Source organism: Oncorhynchus nerka, linkage group LG18 (assembly GCF_034236695.1).
Source record: "Oncorhynchus nerka isolate Pitt River linkage group LG18, Oner_Uvic_2.0, whole genome shotgun sequence".
Lineage (NCBI taxonomy): Eukaryota > Metazoa > Chordata > Actinopteri > Salmoniformes > Salmonidae > Oncorhynchus > Oncorhynchus nerka.
In genome coordinates, this window is record NC_088413.1 from 6,694,630 (window position 1) to 6,700,800 (window position 6,171).

A 6,171-nucleotide genomic window follows, 5' to 3' on the forward strand; every position below is an offset into this window, starting at 1 on the left:
CATCCTCTATTGCTCTATCACTACACACCCCAGCATCATCTACTGCTCTACCACTACACATACCCAGCATCCTCTATTGCTCTACCACTACACTACCCAGCATCCTCTATTGCTCTACCACTACACAACCCAGCATCCTCTACTGCTATACCACTACACTACCCAGTATCCTCTACTGCTCTACCATTAAACTACCCAGCATCCTCTACTGCTCTACCACTACACTACCCAGCATTCTCTATTGCTCTACCACTACACTACCCAGCATCCTCTATTGCTCTACCACTACACAACCCAGCATCCTCTACTGCTATACCACTACACTACCCAGCATCCGCTACTGCTCTACCATTAAACTACCCAGCATCCTCTACTGCTCCAACCATTAAACTAACCAGCATCCTCTACCTCTATGTCACAACTACCCAGCATCCTTTACCGCTATTCACCTACACCACCAAGCATCCTCTACCTCTTTACCACTACCCAGCATCCTCTACTGCTATACCACTACCCAGCATCCTCTACTGCTATACAACTACACTACCCAGCATCCTCTACTGCTATACCACTACACCACCCAGCATCCTCTACCGCTCTACCACTCCACTACCCAGCATCCTCTACTGCTATACCACTACCCAGCATCCTCTATTGCTCTACCACTACACAACCCAGCATCCTCTACTGCTATACCACTACACTACCCAGCATCCACTACTGCTCCAACCATTAAACTAACCAGCATCCTCTACCTCTATGTCACTCAACTACCCAGCATCCTTTACCGCTATTCACCTACACCACCAAGCATCCTCTACCTCTTTACCACTACCCAGCATCCTCTACTGCTATACCACTACCCAGCATCCTCTACTGCTATACCACTACCCAGCATCCTCTACTGCTATACCACTACACTACCCAGCATCCTCTACCGCTCTACCACTCCACTACCCAGCATCCTCTACCGCTATACAACTACCCAGCATCCTCTACTGCTATACCACTACCCAGCATCCTCTACTGTTATACCACTACCCAGCATCCTCTACTGCTATACCACTACCCATCATCCTCTACCTCTTTACCCCTACCCAGCATCCTCTAATGCTATACCACAACACTACCCAGCAGCCTCTACCGCTATACCACTACACTACCCAGCATGCTCTACCGCTATACCACTACCCAGCATCCTCTACCTCTTTACCACTACCCAGCATCCTCTACTGTTATACCACTACCCAGCATCCTCTACTGCTATACCACTACCCAGCATCCTCTACCTCTTTACCACTACCCAGCATCCTCTACCGCTATACAACTACCCAGCATCCTCTACTGCTATACCACTACCCAGCATCCTCTACTGCTCTACCACTACCCAGCATCCTCTACCTCTTTACCACTACCCAGCATCCTCTACTGCTATACCACTCCACCTCCCAACATCCTCTACTGCTCTACCATTACAACACACAGCATACTCTACTGCTATCCCACTACCCAGTATCGTCTACTGCTATACCACTCCACCTCCCAACATCCTCTACTGCTATACCACTACAATACCCAGCATCCTCTACTGCTATCCCACTACAATACCCAGCATACTCTACTGCTATCCCACTACCCAGCATCCTCTACTGCTATAACACCGCCCAGCATCATACATCCTGGTTCAGGTAGAACTACACTCCTGGGGACCAGATGATGATACCTGATGCTGTGATTATGGATTGTTTGATGTTTTGGTTGATGAATTGGTTGATTTATATATTGGTTGGTACGTTGATGTGTTCATTGCTTGATTGATGTATTGGTTGGTTGATGTATTGATTGAGTATTGGTTGATTGGTTGATGTATTGATTGATCTATTGATTGATGTATTGGTTGATGTGTTGGTTGATTTATTAGTTGGTTGATGTATTGGTTGGTCTGTTGATTGGTTGATTGATGTACTGGTTGGTACATTGATTGTGTTGGTTGCTTGATTGATGTATTGGTTGGTTGGTTAATTGATTGATGTATTGATTGATGTATTGGTTGGTTGGTTAATTGATTGATGTATTGGTTGGTTGGTTAATTGGTTGATGTATTGGTTGGTTGGTTAATTGGTTGATGTATTGGTTGGTTGGTTAATTGGTTGATGTATTGGTTGGTTGGTGTATTGATATATATGTTGATTGATGTATTGGTTGATGGATGTATTGATGTTTTGATTGATTGATTTCAGATCCATGTGAAGAGAGGGGAGGATCTGAAAGCAGCTCGCATGCTCATCAGAGTTTCCAACAACGTCAGCAAATTCCCCTCCATTGAGTAACACACGCACAGACAAAGCCACAGACACACCCTGACACACACAATATGACATGTTGTTAAAATAGAACTGATGTGTTTATCTCTCTGTCTGTCTACCTGCAGCCTGATATAGGTAAACACACTGTTCCAGCTACCTGTAGCCTGATATAGGTAAACACACTGTTCCAGTTACCTGTAGCCTGATACAGGTAAACACACACACTGTTCCAGCTACCTGCAGCCTGATATAGGTAAACACACACACTGTTCCAGCTACCTGCAGCCTGATATAGGTAAACACACTGTTCCAGCTACCTGCAGCCTGAAATAGGTAAACACACAAACTGTTCCAGCTACCTGCAGCCTGATATAGGTAAACACACTGTTCCAGCTACCTGTAGCCTGATATAGGTAAACACACTGTTCCAGCTACCTGTAGCCTGATATAGGTAAACACACTGTTCCAGCTACCTGTAGCCTGATCACAGCACTGTTCCAGCTACCTGCAGCCTGATACAGGTAACACACACACTGTTCCAGCTACCTGCAGCCTGATACAGGTAAACACACACACTGTTCCAGCTACCTGCAGCCTGATACAGGTAAACACACACACTGTTCCAGCTACCTGCAGCCTGATATAGGTAAACACACACACTGTTCCAGCTACCTGCAGCCTGATATAGGTAAACACACCGTTCCAGCTACCTGTAGCCTGATATAGGTAAACACACACACTGTTCCAGCTACCTGTAGCCTGATACAGTTACAAACACACTGTCATGTGTGGAAGGTGGAAGGAGTGGGGAGGGAGTGAAGAGGGAGGGGTGGTGGAAGGAGGGAGGAGGGAGGGAGGGGTGGTGGAAGGAGTGGGGAGGGAGGGGTGGTGGAAGGAGTGGGGAGGAGGGGTGGTGGAGGGTGGGGAGGGAGGGGGGTGGAAGGAGTGGGGAAGGAGGGGTGGTGGATGGAGGAAGGAGGGAGGGAGGGGTGGTGGAGGGAGGGGTGGTGGAAGGAGTGGGGAGGGAGGAGTGGTGGAAGGGGTGGGGAGGGAGGGGTGGTGGAAAGATTGGGGAGGGAGGGGTGGTGGAGGGAGTGGTAGAAGGAGTGGAAAGAGAGGGAGGGAGGGAGGGAGGGGTAGAAGGAGTGGAAAGAGAGGGAGGGGTGGAGGGAGGGGTAGAAGGAGTGGAAAGAGAGGGAGGGGTGGAGTCCATGAGGTGTTGGGAGGATGAGAACAGCTTTGGGAATGCTGTTAATCTTTTGTTCCGCCCAACAAGGTGGCTTAACAGGATGTGAGCAGTTCTGACATGGTTTTGCGGGAAGTATGTGCCTCTGGGTCACTGGGGAATAGATGCCGTGTGTTTATGGGTAAGGTTGGGCCCTGACTGTTTGTGTTGTTAAGAGGATTCTAGAACAGGTCAGTTGGTTTCTTACTGTCACATGAGGATTCTAGAACAGGTCAGTTGGTTTCTTACAGGCTTTACAACTTTTCAGACCAGACTAGTAGACCCACTAGCCCGAGGCTACTACCTTTCAGACCAGACTAGAAGACCCACTAGCCCGAGGCTACTACCTCTCAGACCAGACTAGTAGAACCACTCGCCCGAGGCTACCGTCTATCAGACCAGACTAGTATAAAATGTGCCCATTTAACCAGCTAGTCTGAGGATAGTACTCTACAGGCAATTCACTAGAAGTAAAGAACTATAGACCATTCACTAAAGGTAAAGACCTATAGACAATTCACTAGAGGTAAAGACCTATAGACCATTCACTAGAGGTATAGAACTATAGACCATTCACTAGAGGTATAGATCTATAGACAATTCACTAGAGGTAAAGACCTATAGACCATTCACTAGAGGTAAAGAACTATAGACCATTCACTAGAGGTATAGAACTATAGACCATTCACTAGAGGTATAGAACTATAGACCATTCACTAGAGGTAAAGACCTATAGACCATTCACTAGAGGTAAAGAACTATAGACCATTCACTAAAGGTAAAGATCTATAGACCATTCACTAGAGGTAAAGACCTATAGACCATTCACTAGAGGTATAGAACTATAGACCATTCACTAGAGGTAAAGAACTATAGAATTATAGACTATTCACTAGAGGTATAGAACTATAGACATTTCACTAGAGGTAAATATCTATAGAACTATAGACCATTCACTAGAGGTAAAGAACTATAGACAATTCACTAGAGGTATAGGTCTATAGACCATTCACTAGAGGTATAGAACTATAGACCATTCCCTAGAGGTATAGAACTATAGACCATTCACTAGAGGTATAGAACTATAGACCATTCACTAGAGGTAAGAACTATAGACCATTCACTAGAGGTATAGAACTATAGACCATTCACTAGAGGTATAGAACTATAGACCATTCACTAGAGGTAAAGAACTATAGACCATTCACTAGAGGTATAGAACTATAGACCATTCACTAGAGGTATAGAACTATAGACTATTCACTAGAGGTAAAGAACTATAGAATTATAGACCATTCACTAGAGGTATAGAACTATAGACATTTCACTAGAGGTAAATATCTATAGAACTATAGACCATTCACTAGAGGTAAAGAACTATAGACAATTCAGTAGAGGTATAGGTCTATAGACCATTCACTAGAGGTATAGAACTATAGACCATTCCCTAGAGGTATAGAACTATAGACCATTCACTAGAGGTATAGAACTATAGACCATTCACTAGAGGTAAGAACTATAGACCATTCACTAGAGGTATAGAACTATAGACCATTCACTAGAGGTATAGAACTATAGACCATTCACTAGAGGTAAAGAACTATAGACCATTCTCTAGAGGTAAAGAACTATAGACCATTCACTAGAGGTATAGAACTATAGACCATTCACTAGAGGTAAAGAACTATAGACCATTCTCTAGAGGTATAGAACTATAGACCATTCACTAGAGGTATAGAACTATAGACCATTCACTAGAGGTATAGAACTATAGACCATTCACTAGAGGTATAGAACTATAGAACTGTAGACCATTCACTAGAGGTATAGATCTACAGACCATTCACTAGAGGTATGGAACTATAGACCATTCACTAGAGGTAAAGAACTATAGAACTATAGACCATTCGCTAGATGTATAAAACTATAGACAATTCACTAGAAGTATAGGTCTATAGACCATTCACTAGAAGGAAAGAACTACAGACCATTCACTAGAGGTATAGAACGATAGAACTGTAGACCCTTCACTAGAGTTAAGAACTATAGACCATTCACTAGAGGTATAGAACTTTAGACCATTCACTACAGTTAAGAACTATCGACCATTCCCTAGAGGTATAGAACTATAGACCATTCACTAGAGGTAAAGAACTATAGACCATTCGCTAGATGTATAGAACTATAGACCATTCACTAGAGGTAAAGAACTATAGAACTATAGACCATTCACTAGATGTATAGAACTATAGACAATTCACTAGAGGTAAAGAACTCCAGACCATTCACTAGAGGTATAGAATGATATAACTATAGACCCTTCACTAGAGGTAAAGAACTATAGACCATTCCCTAGAGGTATAGAACTATAGACCATTCACTAGAGGTAAAGAACTGTAGACCCTTCACTAGAGGTAAAGAACTATAGAACTATAGACCATTCACTAGAGGTAAAGTACTATATAACTATAGACCATTCACTAGAGGTAAAAAAACTATAGACCATTCACTAGAGGTATAGATCTATATACCATTCACTGGAGGTAAAGAACTACAGACCATTCACTAGAGGTATAGAATGATGTAACTATAGACCCTTCACTAGAGGTAAAGAACGATAGACCATTCACTAGAGGTTTA